The sequence below is a fragment of the Centrocercus urophasianus genome, unplaced genomic scaffold (genome assembly GCF_019232065.1).
Source record: "Centrocercus urophasianus isolate 14NV4802_14NV808 unplaced genomic scaffold, USGS_Curo_1.0 seq_19, whole genome shotgun sequence".
NCBI classification, from domain to species: domain Eukaryota; kingdom Metazoa; phylum Chordata; class Aves; order Galliformes; family Phasianidae; genus Centrocercus; species Centrocercus urophasianus.
In genome coordinates this window covers 12,754,971-12,772,510 of record NW_024884744.1, presented here as the reverse complement: position 1 = coordinate 12,772,510, position 17,540 = coordinate 12,754,971, and the positions used below count along the sequence as shown (strand labels likewise).

The following is a 17,540-nucleotide window of genomic DNA, read 5'->3' as shown; positions in this document are numbered from 1 at the left end:
TTTTTCTTTTTCCTTTTTTTTTTCTTTTTCCTTTTTTTTTTCTTTTTACTTTTTTCAGAATACTGGAGAGTGTGTTACAGTACGTACCAGGCAAAGTTACCTTTCAACAGGCTGACAGTTACCTCAGTGTCTGGAGGCAATGGCTTTATTTCCAGTTCTGAATTTGAAAAAATAGCTGATATGTAATACAATTTCTTGACAGTGGCTACACTGTGGTTGTAAGAAACTTGGCAGAGAATTTATGATGAATTAACATTTTTGCTTTGATCTCTTGCTTTGATAAGATTCTACAGGCAGATAATGATTTCTTCGGATGGGTTTGCTGTTCATTTTCTCTTAAAACCTTTTCTTCACTGTAGGTATTTTAAGCTTTGCTTCTATTGTTGCCCTATCTGTGTCAGCAAAAGCTCTAGTAGAGAAGAGTTCTGTATCTGCAAGAACAATTACTACTTAGCCCAGTAACTTTAGCTTTCGTTTTGTAGACTGGTGAAAGGGCAAAAAGTGTGACCATGTCAGCATGTGTTATGTTTGGAGGCTCTGCAGTTGTGCTGTAGTCTCAACATTGTATCAGAAAATCGTGGTGCCTGATGTTTGTGGCTTATCACTCTATTCTTGTTTAGGGACTCAGGTAGTTGCTTCAAAACCAGGGTCACCCACTCTCTCCCCTCTTCTCTCTTGACAAGGTTTCCTACTATTTTGTACATCAATAAATACAGCTTTGATTTTCTTCTCTCACACGCAATATTGTGGATACAGATTGTACTAGCTGAAATGATTGCAACTATTTCTCATTCTGGTGGCATGTTATTTCTTCTTGGCTGTATCTAGGCTTGCAATATGATGACAGGCACAACATTTAAATATCATTTGTTTGAAATCTGCTATTCTGAATAGCAGTGGAAAATCATGCCGATCTCTAAAAAATAGGAGGCATTCAGATACTTTATCACACTTTTCTTCATTTAGGAAATCGGGAAATAGAATCATACAAAATAAAAGGACAGAATTTGTTCAATCATGTCAACAGTTGAAACAGCAATTGTGGCTCTTGTAGTGTGATGTGAAGCAAAATAAATGAAGGTAATATATGGACCCCTGAAGAGTACTGGCTGCACTCTGGAGGTTTGTTTCACAGTAATACTGTGAAACATCCCAGAAAGTAATAAGAACATAGAGGAGGATTTCTTTGGAGGAAGAAATCTTTCTTTGGGTTATTGTAAAATTGGTTGAGTCTGAAAATGAGCCTTTTCAAAGATAATACATCTGTTGCTTTAAATGGCAAGCATACGTCTCCATTTTCATTCTTTTATTTCAACCTGATAGACTCTGGCTTTGCCATTTATTGTTGTGAACTAATAGGGTGAAGAACTAATTCCTGAAAGAGTCCCTCCAGGAGCTCACCAAACTTCTGTTCAAGTAGACATCTCTTTTACTGTCCAAAGGAGATCGCATCTCTTTTACTGTAGGTGTGAAATTATGACACAGAGGGTCTCTGCATGTCTTCTAGTCCTTCAGATGGAGTAATTTGGAGAGCAGATGGTTACACTGGGTATTTTCTATGGAAGTCTTCTAATAAATGTTTGATTTAGGATTCTGTGCCCTAAGAGTAGATGCAGAATTGTAAGAGATTATTTTTTCTTTCTTTGTATCAGAGAACCCAGCCTATTTTCATAACTTGCAGTGCTTTCAGTGTAAATAAATAAATAAATAAATCGAGACCATAGAGCAAGTTTCTATCTGCTTTCAAAAGAAAAGAAAAATGTGCTGACAGGGCAGAATGACTTCATCTGATCATCTTGTTTATAAGACTAATGACAATACAAAAAAAAAAGTCCAGTGATCTGGAAACACTTGATATCCCATTCAGAGGAAGGCAGTTATATGAACACAAGACAAAATATTGGGCATCATTAGGCAGTTCGTTCAGTTTGTTGAAATACTACTTAATTTAGTACAATAGGAACCATAAGAAAGTTGTTTCTTCCATTGTAAAGGCCTACCTAATCTGCAGAGTGGCTGTAACAAGCAGTACCCATTATAGTAAGTTTACTTAAGGAACTTAAGTTTATTTTAATATTTGTTTGGTAACATAGAGGATACTTGAAGGTATGCCAAACTGACTTTCATTCCCAAATAGTTCTGTTTATACGTGGTGGGACAAAAAGAGCTGCCCAGGAAGCCTGAGTTCTGAGCTCTCTTGGGCTCTGTCTTGCTTTCTTGACTCTTCAAGAGGATGTTGATTCAAAAGCTCACTAGTACAAATCTTGTCTGTGGGCAGGTAGGCTTATTCCACTTTACAGTAATACATCACTTTCACATTTATCTAGGTGCACATTTATTTCTACAAGCATTTATGTGAAACATGGAAGAATGAACTGACAATTATTGTCATTCTATGATATAATTTTCTAATCTATTGAAATGAAACTGTTCAGAAAGAAACCAGCTTTGAGGAAACTTTTTTCTGCAGGTACAGGAAAATATCTTTGCAGACAACTTCTTTGTGAAGGAAGTGAGATCCCTTCACCTCAGCTGGTGGCTGGAGAAGAAGGAAGACATATCTGGTTGAGTGCTAGTCCCCTGAATGGCCTTTTGGCTGTGTCAGTGGAATTTCTACTTTTATAGAATTTGAGATACTTTTGTCTGAATGTGAAGAAAATGTTTCGAACTCCCTTATTTTCATCGCCTAAGGGAGAAGTATTTTCTGCTCAATTTTCTTGCAAGTCCTATGTTTGATCTCAGACCCTGGGTGAGGGAGAGAGATGCTGAAGAGATTGTGGCTTCCTTCTAGCTTCCCCAGTCAGGTGGCTGCTGATCACCTGCTGGGGAAGCAATTGAACCTCAGAGTCACAAGTACCTTTCCCTTGTATGCTATCATCTTCAAAGCATTGTACTGCAATACAGTACAATGGAGATGGAAAGAGGAGCAGGATGATACCAATGGCAACTGAATTCTGTTTTTGCTACCAGGACAATTCTTCTAGGTGCCCTAGATGTACATATTTTACAGTATTTGCCTGAGTTTAGTGTTACTGATTATGCATCATTTCTTAATAAGAAAATCTCAGCTAGATGCATATAGAATGTTGATTGGGAAATGGGAATGTTGATTTTGGAAAGTTAATGGTCTGGAAATTGTTAGGCAACTATTTCTGAACTGATTAGCAAGGTTAATGGCAGAGGAAAGGGAATATACAGAGGTGAGTGAAAGTGAGTCTAGATTTCCAGGCATTGCTAAGTAAATGAAACAGAACTTGAAGTACGGCAAAGTCAGGAAATAGAAGTCTGGCAGAAGGACTGAGGATGACTGGATAAAACCTAACATTTTTTTCTAGTCAGTGAGTTTGGAAGGCTTTACTGGACCTTCACATATTTCTTACTCCTGGGTATTTTTTTTTTTTTTTTTTTTTTGTTGGCTTACTTTCACAAAGCTATTCCAATTTGATTCCATATCAGAAATTCTAGCTGAGCTTTAGCAGATTTACCCTAAATATTTTGATACATAACTGTACTGACTGAAGCTTCTTATATAATTGTTGGTCTTTATAGTTCCATGATCAAAAGTAGGTATAAATCTGCATTTTTTTTTTAACAATTTAGGCTAATGGAAAACCTTTTTTTGTTATCTCTATTCTAGTGTAATTGTAAGATGTGAAGTAAATTGCAGAATACAAAGCAATTCTCATTTTCAGATGAGGTGCGTGTTTATCTACATCTAACTGCATTCAGATGTAGCAGCTGAGATGATAATCTCTATGTTTACTACATATATCCCAATGGAAGAGAGTTGTATTAAGTGTAAAATTTCTGTTATGACACCTAGCACTGGAATATACAAATGATTTATAGCAGCGGCGTGGAAGAACCGCTTACTATACTGATAATACTCCAAGTAGTATTCTTCCCTAAAAGGCAACATTGAGAAATGGACCAAGGCAATAAATCTGCATGCAGTCTTCAGAGAGGGCAATGACACTTGCCACTTTCAGCCTGATGGAATACAAACCAGCAGCCTGTAGGCAAATATCTCTAGGCAAGTCTCACAACCAATCATGTGGGCAAAGCAGGTTGCCAATATTTACTCAGCACAAATATGCTTTTCAGGCAAAGGATATATTGCTTTTTTTCCCCTTGTTCATGTAATTCCCATTAATGTCAAAGGGAACTATATGTTTGCAAAAAGAAAATGCATCCCCTGAGGGTGTCAAGTTTTGTAAGGTAATGTTCTTCTGTTACGTTTTATGCACTGCTTATTTTTATGAGTTGTTGTAATTGTTCAGTGTGTATGATTGCTTCAGAGCCTGCCGTCAGGTTCAGAATCACTGCATAAAAAGGGATTGTGAATAAAATATTGAGGATACAGAAAAGTAGGCTCATCCTTTTAATGTCAGCAGAGCAAATATAACATATTCAGAATCAGAACTTACCTAAAGAGCAGCAGAAACTGAGAGCTGCCTAAGAAGTGTGAATAAGAAAATTCTAACTGACCAATTAAACATACAGTTATTGACTTTTTGGTAATTCATTTAAAGTCTGTATCAGCTCTGAAACAGCCAGTCCACTGGGAGGAATGCTTATAAAGGCATCACTGATTAAATACACTGAACCTGATAGACCAGATTAGTGGTCATATTTCTAATTTGTAAGTCAAACACACAATGTAAACAACTTCTTTATTCCTGTTTTTCTGGAAACCTTTTGTTGTGAACTTGGAAATGCTGTTATCTGAGCTATAAACGTTATTATAAAGTGATTGTGAATGTTTTTTCTCTATTTATACTATCAGTCAATGAAATGGATATTTTTTTGTTAATGAACAAATGATTTATTGAGCTGTAATGGTTGGACCTTGTCTTGAACCAAGCAATTAGCATTGGTACTGCTACCACTCTTAGAAAACCAATAGATGAGTTTCTTCCTCACTTGTTGGCCAAGAAGATGCACTGTAAGCACAGTGAGAAGGTATCTTGGGCGAGAGTTACCCTGGAGGTGAATTAATGATGGATAAAGATAACTAGATGGACTGGGTGGTCTTGGTGAACCACTGTGATTCTATGATGATTCTGTAGCTCCTAAGTTTCATAAGGGAAACACAGAATATTTTCTTGTTATGTGGCACATGCTGACTTACATACTTATTGCCTTATTTCCAGTATATAACATTACAGCTAAATTAAAACTCAACCTTCTGACGTTTTACTGAAGCAGCTTTTTATATTTGCCCCAGAAGTTCCTTATTTCATAACTGTCTTCTATGCTCTGAAAACAAAAACAATGTGTCAATACTTATGTTTGCTTCTAATGAGTTACAGACAAAGCCAGTACTGTTGTTTGCTATCGTTTTCTTGATTTTTAACCATCAGTTCCTTTTCTCCAGAAAGTGTAGCAGTTTGCTTTGTCTTTCAAGTGGATCTCTGATACTGTAACTAGGTCACCCAACTGGCACAATAGGCAAGACAGCTGGCTGGCCAAGTCTGTGTATTTGGCGAGACATTACTGCAGGTGCAGAAGTAAGAAAAACCTCATTTTCACAGTTTTCTGTGGCTGATTTCACGTCCTTGATCTTCTTGCAAACAGCAGATATTTTTCTTCTCACTGCACACTAAAGACTAAAATTACAGTAATCCACTTATCCCTAACTTTGTACTATAGAAATCAATTTCATCAGAAGCCATCTTTATGTTCCTTTTCATATAAAACTGCTTTTCCATTCTTCCTCAGTAGTTCAAGAAATACTTGGATTGAATGTGAGCTGCTAAATTAATTTCAAATTAGTTTATTACTTCAATGACCACTTGGGTTCATGACAACAGTACTTTTCAGGTATTTCATTCAAAATAGAACTCTGTAAGAATCAAATTGTTATTGCCTAGTTTTGAGGATCGGGAATAGAAAATCTAAGGAAGTATGTGTTGAGTAATCTTTTCACTGGCAATACTGAACAAGCTTCCATCTTCAGAGAAACACCTAAATATGTTGGCTACTCTTTTAATTTAGTGTGCTAGAATACAGAGTACTTGGTCTCTTGCACTGCAGTTGAACTGGCCTTATGAGAACTGGATTTTCTAATTGTTGAATTCAACATTTGAGGCTTAACTTTACCAGAACAGCCTATATCTTTCCAGAAGAAAAGAGGGTCACTGCACTGCAAGGAAAAACAGCATCCCATTAAACAGTGAGCAAACCCACAGGCCAGTGCTGTTAGCTGTGTTCGACCTTTCTTTATGAAGTCTTCTGAAGCTGGTGACTAAGCACAACAAGTAACACAGCAGGAAGGGTTAAGGTGAAAGTAGAGAACTTAATATTTCAGTGTGTCAGTTTGCCTTACAGTATATAGCTTGACTTCACTATTTGTAATGTCCAGGACTTGAAAGATCTTCAAATGCTGAATTTTGTCCTATCTTTTCCTGGCTGCAGGATTTCAAAGTTTTCACTAAATGTAGGATTTGAATTAGTTTACTCCCAAGCATTTTTTGATCTCTTATCTAATAGAACTTCTGAAGAACCAAATGCATGTAATCTTGTTGCATAGGTAAATGTATCTTTTGCATTTGCAGAAGAATTTCAATTGATTGCTTTAGTGTGTTTGCTGGGATGTCTTTCATTCATGTTATGTTGTTCTTTCTGTAAACCTGTTTCTAGCTTGGAAATATGCTTTTGTTTTGAAATGCATAAGGAACTTTGTTTCCTTTTTCTGTCTCTAGCATGGCATGTATTTATTGGATAACGTATTCTAAAAGTACAAGTTGAAAATGATTGATTCTTTTCTGTGCCTGTAAGCTGAGCTATTTAAGTTACCTTTCAGCTCTAGCTCTATGGGAAAGAAATATCTAAGTAGTGTTTGAGCTCTGTGGATTTGTATTAGAGCATGAATTAAAGATAGATGGGTGTGATGGAGCAGGGAATAATTTTAAGGAAAATTATCATAGCCAGGCAAGTATATACACAGAAAAGCAAAGAGAGCCAACTCTGACTAATGAAGTTTGAAGGCAGCAATTAAACAATCAGAAATAGCAGCTGGTCCCTAGAAGAACTCATATGATCTTAAGCTAGAAAAGCTGAATTTTTTTAAAATTCTGTACATGAACTCTGTTCCCTCCCGACCACCCCATTTCCCTTGCATTTTACTGAATAAATCATGTAATCACCTATTTTATATCATTCCATGATTTCTTAAATTTGTCCAGGAGTGAGATGGATGTGGGAAGAGTTGGATTGTTTTATTTGTTCCTTTCTTTTTTGAGGAAAAGGAGGACATGGAATATACATTTCTGAGACTGCCTTAAATGTAGTGATAAGGACAAGAGGTAGTGGCCTCTTGTTATGCCAGCAGAGATTCCGTTTGGATACTAAGAAAAACTTCCATGTCTGAAAGAGTGGCCACACAATGGCACAGGTTGCCAAGGGAATTGGTGGAGTCACCATCCCTGGAGGTGTTCAAGAAACGTGTAGGTGTGATAGTGAGGGACCTAGCATAGTAAGCACTGCAGAGATGGACTGAAGGTTAGACTAGACGATCTTAGAGGTCTTAATGATTCTGTGAGTCTGCGCAAGTTGCTCTTAAAATAATGCCTCCTCTTTGTTTCCATGGAAACTACAACAGATACCAAGAACACAGTAACAGTGTTTGATAGAGAAGATTCTCAGCTGTTGATTCATCCAAATTGGCTTGGCAAATAGGTCAGCTGTGGTTGGAAAGGAGGCAGAGAAGAGACCCTTTCAACATCGGTGAACTATCCGATGGTGTTAACTGCCTTACTAACTGCTTTAGTTAACTACCTAACAACATTCTTCCTCTTGCTGCTCAAGTGGAGCCACATAGGGTCACATCCTGCTGTATACTCAATCAAATGAGTAATATCTTCTGTTTCAAGGCTGTCCTTAAAGGGTCCTTTGATAACACTGTTTTCTTAAACTGAACATCATTCACAGAATGATGGGGGGGAAAGAAAAAAAAAATATATCAATGAACCAAACCCACCTAATCTTCTGACACTTTAAAAGCAAATTCAGTGTTCCAGGAAAAAGAAGCAGGCAAATGTAAATTTTACATCCTCTCTGAATTTTTATTTTATTTTATTCTTTGTTATCTGTTCTCATGATCTTGCTGGTTTCTTTCCCCCCTCCCTACTTCAGTCCCCAAGGTGCTCTCCGATGACGATCTGCGGTATTGAGTAAGGGCGCAAAAAATGGTGGAGGGGGGGAGGGGAAGTGGAGGTATTTGGGTGCTGCTCTCTCCCATTTGTACATAAACACTGATCCTGTGAACGCACTGGCTTCCTCAGCAGGCAGTTCTGAAGAGCAAGTCAGGTTGCAGAAGACCTCATGCAGGAGTGAGGCTGAGCCACGAGCTGGGGCAGGAACCAGATGCTTGGAGGTTCCAAGACTGGCTGCAAGAAAGACAGAATTGAAATGATGGTTGTGGGCTTGGACAATTAGCTGCCTCTAGCTGCCAAGGTTTTCATCTAGTTTTGGAAATGGAGCATCTTTGTGATTAGTAGGGCTCAAGTATTTTTTGAGCTTAGCCTTGTTGGCTAACTTGTAGTGAACTAGGTACTTCCTTGCAGTGCAACTAAAAAAATTCATCTAAAAATCTAGAGGTAGAACCACTATTCAAATTTTTATTGCTGGTAAAAAAAAAAAAAACCATATATTTCTAATATTGCCTTAGCCCTTTGATATCTATAATACTTCCTTTTTTAACTATTAAGAGTTGGCTTTCATGCCTGCATTGTATTTGTTGGTTGTGTGTAAGTTCATTGAAATACTACAGTTCCTAAATTGAATATACAGCAGCACCAGTCTACTAAGATAACTTCCAATTATTTTTAAATGGCTATGACTTGGATACATGAAACAATGTATTTTTAGTGTCTAAATAAACATGCTGGTTAAGTTTTCATAAAAACCTGTCTCAGCCATTGGGATGAATATCATAATCTTATACATAATCAGTAAAGCAGAAATTGAGCCCCTATTGCAAACTTCCCACCAACCTTTGCAGTACCTATGCACTTACTGATCTGCAACCTGCGAGTAATTCTGTGATGCAACACTTTCTTCAGTGTAACTTGCTTACTAGATGGCTGGGGTTGTTTCAAATGGGCAATTATTTTTTATCGTTGTTGTAGGAATTAGGGAACAGAGTAGGCGTCCACTAAACATGTGCTTTCTTCTTTTTTTCCTGTTTTATGACAGTGGTATTTAATTATGGACAGTAAAGCTTATCCTGAATTTCTGCCTGGTTGTTGCATTTCTTTACTACCAGTGGGCTATGGTCTTGGACACCTGATTTGATGCTGCCTAGAAGAGGAGATATATTTCTTGCTTTCCTATCTCTCTCTACTCTTCTCCTTTGTTTTATGATCTCAGTTGCAGAGCTAGGGGGAATAGCATTTTTATGGTTTGAAAAAGATGAGTCAGCTAGAAGGTATCTTAAACTCTGAGGAGAAGAAACTACATGATGTCTCTTTTAATCTGTAGGCTTGATACTTTGGGGGTATATACGATATTGAGAAATTTGTTACTGCACAGTACTATACTTCACATCCTGGCAACAATATATTGAGAGAAAGGCTGTTAATGAGTTCTAGTAGGTGATTAGAGAAAGGGAATTTTCAAATGGGATGCTGTGCTTTCTTAGTGAACACTTCATGATTTGAAAGGTGTATGTATAATTAGAATGCTCCTCAAGCATCCAGTTTCTAATCACAGCAGGACTCTGTTACTTCTCTGGTTTTGATGTGCTATAGCCTTCTCTGGGTTTCTGTCCAAAACACTGGGAACTCCAGTGCAACTCCAAGCAGTGTTGTAAGCCTGCAGGTAATTATAGCACAGTATATAGATACAAGCACAGCAATTATAGCAACTGGAAGTTACAATGTACAGAAATACTTATTATTCCCAGGCAAATACCTAAGCAAAGCAATGACCTCCTCTGGATGCATCTCTCTGTCAGCTGCCGTGATTTATCCCAACTTACTTAGGGCAGTGATGTGGCATAGAACAGCTTTGGTCTGTACTCCTAGTAGAGGTTGGCACTGCCTGGCTGTATGTGGTGGCTCAATCAGTGTCCTTGGCTCATGCTGCTGCTGCAGGCCTGCCCAGTGTATGAGCATCCTATGGGGGATTTCGTTCAATTTAGGCAAAGGCTCTGAAATCACCCCCTGTTCTCAACATATCTAATAACAGTACTCAGTGAAAGATTTTAATCTTGAGAAATGTTTCTGTAGGTTTTCTTCTGGAGTGGCCTGGACAGGACTCATCTCCCAGCTCCATATCTGAGGTATCGGAGCAGCAATGGCCCTTCACAGCAGTGAGTCAGCAGTGCTGTCAGCTGTTGATGCTGAATGCTAATGGTGAAAGGATGGCTACTCATTCACAAAGAGAACTGAAATATGAATTATATCTTCTGTGCAGGTTTTCCAGCTAGTTTTGATGCTTATATGATATGAGGAACTGACTGATTTCCTGAAGATAGGAAGTTCTTTATGGGTTATGGTTCTATTGTTTTATATTCAGGGGTCTTGAACAATCTTTCTTATATTGTCAGTTTATTTCATGACAACAATATTCTATGCAGGCCAGTTGTTTGAGAAATCTCATTTTTCTCAAACCAAGCTGATTCTTTTTATGGAAAGAACTGCGAGTTCTTGTTGTAGTATTGCTATTCCTCTGTCTACAGATACATCAGTCCTAGTGCTCTTTTCAGGTACCTGTCCTACCTACTTTGAACTTGGGCACGTTGTGAGACCTCCTTAAAGCCGTGACAGAAAAAGAGTGAGAGCTCAAGTTTCTCTCCAGGTAGTTCCAGGTTTATACAAAATTATGTGCTCTGTGAGGTGCTTGGAGGAAGTGTATGCTAAGCATAGGCCCCTTTCAGCTCAATAGGCTACGCCTGTAAGTCAAATGATGCTCTATAATGTTTCTCTTACCTGAACTGGCATCAGATTTTTTGCAGCTGAGTTAAGAAATGCCACTGGGGGCATAGCAGTGCAAGCTGAATGCAGAGTATCTCATGGTGACAGGTGTTATTTTATGCTTTGATGTTAATCACCTGAAAACAGTTGTCACTGTCATTTTGCAGCATTCTTCTATTCAAATGCTCACATGAAATAAAAGTTACAGTTTTATGTACTCTCTACAAATTGTCTTTGCTGGGACAGAAAGGGAGTAGGTTCAACTATTTCAGAGCACAGTTTCCTTTCTAATTGCATCTAAATCCAATTCCTGTTTGAAAGGCCAATCGTGGGAGAGGATTTTCTGTTGCCAGTCCTGAATGTTTTCCATTTTCATAGATTCAGCTGAGTTTTATGTATGACTTGTAGATAGGAAGCATTTGGAGTAATTCGATTCTCTGCCCAGAACAATTAATCCAGTACAAACAGTTGTGGCCAAAGGTTCTTCATGGATCTGTGATTGTGCATTGTGAAAATGAAGGTACTTTGAGTGCCTGCATCTCCAGAAGAAAAGCAATAGTAAAAAGTGTACTTGTGTTTTTCTTCCGTTCAGAAAAGGACGAGTGGTTTTAATTTTTGATATTCTTATTGGTAGAGGCTGAATTTCCATTTAAGAGCAGTTCTTGCACACTATATTCTAATGTTGACACAGGAAATTATAATTCAGGATAAATTTCATTCAGAAGAGGAATGGATGATTGTGCATTTCAAAGGAAACTGTATTGTAAATCTATCACTTAGCGTTTAACAGAGCTGTCAGTCTTTATCCAGTACTGAAAGAGAATCATTTGTGGCAATAATCACAAAAATCTTGGCATTTAACTGTGGCACCTAGATTAAGAGCTTTGTTCATCAATAGAGAATAGTACTTACATTCTGAGGCTATTCAGATCTGTTAGCTAAACCATGCTTTGAAGCTCACCGACAAAAGGAAGAGGAGGTATTTGTCCTTAAATGAGTTAAATGAGTCATATGGTCCAGCCCTTCATGCTCTTCCCCGGTACTGTCTGTGCTAGGAGAAAACAATTTGAATTGGAAGGATCCTTTAAAGGCTATCTGGTCTAAAATCCCTGCAATGAACAGAGGTCAGGGTGCTCAGAGCCCCATCCAGCCTGACCCTTCCAGGGAGGGGGCATCCACCTCCTCTCTGGGCAGCCTGTTTCCATGTTTAGCCACACCTATCATAGACAAAAAACAAAACAAAACACCTTTTATCTTCTTATGTCCAGTCTAAATCTCCACTCTTTTAGACTGAAAACATTTCTCCTTATTCTATCACAACAGATTCTGTTAAAGAGTCTGTCCCCGAAGTTTCTTCTGCCTATTCACATTAAGGAGCTACCTTAGATGTTTAGATATAATGTGGGACAAGTATTTCACACTTGGAAAAAAAAAAAAAAAAGAAAGAAAAAAAAAAAACACTTTTAAATCCACAAAGGTCCCATTTAATTAAAATTTAAAATTTCTAGTTGCTATTTGATGTTTAACTTAATTAAATAAATAATGATAGAGTGTATTTAACTTAATTCCTTTTTTAAGGCTGTGGAAGACTCCAGAATCCCTGTGGCATCAGTCCTACTGTTAAACATTTTTTGTCATGAAGCATCCAGTTTATCTGCACCTAAATACAGTAGAGAATCTTTCCACAAGTTACTCTACAATGTCTAGTTCCACATGCAGATATTCATAAATTTACTTAAAATCCTATTTAAGCAAAGAAAAGGCACAAAGACTATGTTTTGTTGCCCTCTTGGGCAACTTGGTTTTTTACCTCCGGAGTGCCACAGGCCACGAATGCGGGAGGAAAATTAAATTTATTTTCAAGAAGTTAAAATGTAAGTTAAAGACTAAATCCTATTTGCAGTTATGGCAATAAATGTAATGCAGGTAGTGAGCCTTGAGCGAAACCACGTATCTCAAAATTCCACCATGGAACTCAGTAGTCATATTACCTGTCTTTGCCCTCGGAAAGAGAGGATGTTATTGCAAGTGGAGGCCAGGGGCAAATGTGTTCCATGTTACTTGTTATTCACTGATCTTTCTTATGAAAATGTAAATAATGAGAAATAAATTTAAATCTTCCTATGTGAATTGACATGGAACTGAAAAGTGTGCTTGAGAAGAATTGTAACCAAGTAATTAACTTCTATCACTAGTCATTTTAAAAATAAAACTGCTCTGCTCCAAAAAAAGAGCAAGGAGGGTGAAGGAATGTGTGAAGGGAAAGGTTTTTTTTTAAACTAGGAACATAGCCATTTAAATTATCACAGGGTTTATACAGACTTCGAAGCAATGTTTTAAATGAACTCCCAGCTTGTTTTTTGGCATGGTGTTTGAAAATGTAATCTCTGTGCTTTACAAGCTGATCAATATGAGTGTTGCTTTGGTATTCCAAAGTCATTCCTAATCAAGTATTTATATTAAAAAAGAAGAAAAGGAGCAAAAAGCTTGCATGAACATAAAAAGTAAAGCACCCTTGTTGAAAATCTTATACACGTTGGTATTCTAAAGTTATTGTGTTAAGGAATTAAATCTGTTTCTGCCAAATGATTCAATCAGTTAAGTGGATACTTTGTATTACTATGGAAATGAAATCATAAAATGCAATTGTCAGGTTTAGAAAGTCTAGTCCACAATATTATGAGCTTTTCCCTTCTTTCATTCACTTCCTTATTTCTCTCTAATTAATTTCCTGATTAAAGGCTGAGTGATAATCTTGTTTTGTTTCAGGTAGGATGCTGATATAAAGGTAGAGTTGTGCAGGTGAAATATACCTATTAAAGTTGTACAGAGATTTTTTTAAATCTCATTTGGTGGTGGTGACTCAGAAGTCTAGAATGATAATTCTGCTGGGCTGCAAATATTTCCTATAAACTGTAGAAACTCAACTAAATGTTTTCTAAATCTCAGAGGTCATTCTTTAGGGCATTCTTTAGGTAGTTACCAACAATGGAAAGCAAGACTTAAATTTAAATGTCTTCCACATGCACAGTTCCTGACTGTCTCCACTGTTTGGCTTATTGATAGTAAAAAACAAAAAAACAAAAACAACCAAAACCACAAACAAACAAAACCAAGAGCCCAGGACCCTTTAAATTATGACTGCTTGCCTTTAGGAAAAGTGCCAACTGGGTAGTTGGTGTTTTTCTGTACCAAGGCATTTATCTGTTATTTCCAGGTTTTCCTTCTGGCAGTATTTACTGGCATTTAGATGTCTGAGAATTTCTGCTTTCATTCCATTTTCCTTGTTGGCATGAAGTGGTTGCTGTATCTTCGTTCTGGCGTCTCTAATCTCGCGTATTATTTACAAAGTGCTTTACATACAATTCATACAATACACTTGCTGGCTCCGGGCAAATTCCTGCAGTTAAACCAGGGGCCAGATTCTCCAGCTCATAATTCCTTATTTCTGTCTAGGCTAGGGGTCTTCAAGGCTAGGGGAAATAAATTAGGACAATTTTGCATGGAATTGAGTTCAGATTTGATTGTTTCTTATCTAATGACCTCTTATCCATCCAGAACATTAGGCATTCTTCTAGGCATTTGGAGTTGATAAAGAAGAGGTGCTGTAGAACTCCAAGAGAAGGGGGTGATAATCCTCTTGCCTAGTTTAGCACAATCAACAGTCTAAACTCAGTGATGGTCTCATTACACAGGTTACTGTTTGCCCGTCTTTTAAATAGGCTCCCTTAGGGTTTCTGTCTGAAAACAAGTTAGAAGATCATATCAGCATGAAGAAGAGGACTGAAATCCCAGCTCTCCCAAGAAGCTATTCAGGGTATAGCAGGGTTTTATGTGATAATATTCTGCCCACACCAGAACCAAGTGAATGACAAGATTTATGTGTTTTATATTTTAGGAATTACAATCCTCTCAAATATCAGAAAAATATATTTTCAGGCTACAGGGAATGAAATGAATTTTTCAGCTACATAACAGGATTTTTCTTGACGTGAAATTGAACTATACCTTACATTCATACAATTTATTTGTCATGAGCCTATGCTTCTTTAATTTCTTATGTTTATATTTCCTAGAATTGCTTTTACAATGTATGTTTTATTGGAATTGTGTCATTTATCGAGGCTGTACTTTCCAGCATAGCACATAAAAGAAAAAGAGAGGGGGAAGGAGTGGAAGGAGAAGCCAAATTTAAGCTGAGAATAATTGGTTATTGGATCGGTCAACTGCTATGGAGCAGTTAGGCTATTTATTTTTTTCTTGAAAGCTAATAATTTATTTTCCTTTTTTGTCTTCTTGACTGCATTCACAGTGCTATTTAGTACAGTTCAGGTGTAACTAGCTTAAGAGATCTTAGCTACTTTTGAGATGTCTGTCTAAAATAACTGTAGTCTCTAAGTTAGTTTACAACATTTTTGAAATTTTTCTTGAATCATTTCATCTGCTGTCTGGAGGGCTGGGGGAAGAGGAGTAAGGGATTTCTGTTGTGTAATGCTGAAATCTACTCGTTGGCTAAACAGCACAAAAGCTGAGAAAAAGGTTTCTGACTACATCTTGCTACAAATCAGTGCAGGTTGCATTCAGATGCACACTTCTCTTTACAAAGCCAGCTGGTAAACAGTCTAGTGTAATGTTCAGGAATTGGCATGAATTTACTTCAGTTTTGGGCAGCAGTTACATACAAAAGGTTTAGTCCATGCTGGCTATGACAAACGACCCCTAAATACTGGCAGTACCCCAGCCTCTGCTGACCTTGAGGTTTGGGAAGAGATCCTGAATTAACTTCTACCAACTGTTGGCTCTGAATGCTTTCACCTTATAGGTGTATGTATGTATGCTTCCCCCTCTTCAAGAATTGTGCATGAAATATAGGAATAAAGGTACCAGGACCACTGGCGTACTGTATCAATACAAACACTTCTATGAGAAAAGCTACTTAGAGGATATAATAGGATTATAATGCTGTGTCAGACCTCTAAATAAGAATTGATATTTTTTTAACTGATTGGCCAATTCTAAAAGGATTCAGTAAATGTGTAAATCATGATTTATTTATTTTGACTTTTCTAAAGATCACCTTCCTCAACCATGTTTTCTGTTGCAAATAGACTGATAATGTGGCCTTTCTATGACCTTGTGGATTAATAAACTCTGTACCCATTTCTACTTGATTAGTTAATGATACCTTGATTAAGTTAAATAAATGGGTTGGAACAATACTATTTTAAATTAATCCTCATTTTCAGCTAATTACTACTGCTGCTAAAGCTTATAATTCAAGATGTGGTTTTGTGTTATGATATGTTATTTGTTTCAAACAGGAAATCTAGATCTTTTCGACTCAAATTCACTTATTAAACCAAACGATATATTTGAACCTGTTAATCGGTGTCACTGGCTATACATTTTTACACAGACAGGGTAATCTGTTGGGCAGTGTTCAGTGGAGCTCCATCACTTCAAGATGTCGACTTTCTTTAGGACGTGTTTTATTTTCACATTATTATTGGAGAAATTTTAATTTAAAATACCGCACTGTATGAGATGGGTAAAACCTGAAGATGCTATCAATGAAATGCCAACCTGATGCACAGTTTGCTGTGAATTAGTCATTTTCTTGCTCAGAAGTGCAAAAAATGGCAAACTTACACTATAAGCAACATCTTTGTGTTGTTTGGTCTGATGAGTGGTGCTGTTCTCTCAGTAAGCATATTTTTCATCATTAATGGCTTAATTCAGATCTTTACATATGATCACTATCAGACAATGACAAGCAAGTGGGAGGAACTCAAAACTATTCGTACCATCTGTTCCAGAAATGTAAGCTGAGATGATGCTGTAAAGCAGAAACCAGACACACGACTGGTGGGGTGATCAGTGGTTGTTTTACATTAGTGTAAAAAGTCATTTGTTTTCTTTATGCTTGTCCTGGTTTCAGTTGAAACAGTGTTAAGAGCACACTGACATTTGGCAGTTGCAGTTACTGAGTGGTGAGAGCACAGCTGGGGCCAGACCAGGCCCCCGGCTGTGAAAGAGCTGCTGCCAAGATGGTGTTGCAGCAAGGGGGGTCAGATCCAGGACAGGTGCCTAAATTAGGTAATTCCATATTATGTGACACCATGTGGATGGCCATGGAGCTGTGGGGAGGTGGCCAGTGCAGCCACTGCTCTGGGCTTGCTAGTGTCAGTTAGTTGGCATTGACATCTTGCGCTGCTGGTGGGAGAGCTGTATTGCTCCTGCGCATTCGTCAACAGGTAGTAATTGCATTGCAGCTATATATACATATACTGTTATTGCACAGTTGTTTTCATTTTCCTCTTCTGTCATAGTAAATAGCTTTTATCTCAAACTACAAGTTCTATTTTGTTTCCAATTCTCTCATCCCACTTGCGGGAAAGTGAGTGAACGGCTGTGTGCTGTTAGCTGCCTGCTGGGCTAAACTGCGACAACGCGAGATTGAAAGCGACAAATTCTCAACATAACTGGAGAAACTATCCCTTTAGACTTCACCTTGTTGAACTGACTGACATGAAAGTTCAGCTGTGTATAGGTAGTAAAACTTTTGAGGAGAACTATAGATATAATGAGTTATTTTACATGTTTTTATTTATAGCAGACAGG

General features: G+C 37.6%; 1 long non-coding RNA gene across 5 annotated transcripts in view; it reads left to right on the top strand.

Moving 5' to 3' along the window:
• The window catches only part of LOC122161410, a 494,955-nt gene that overhangs the window by 149,920 nt on the left and 327,495 nt on the right, over window positions 1-17,540 (top strand). The gene's annotated exons all lie outside the window — the stretch shown is intronic.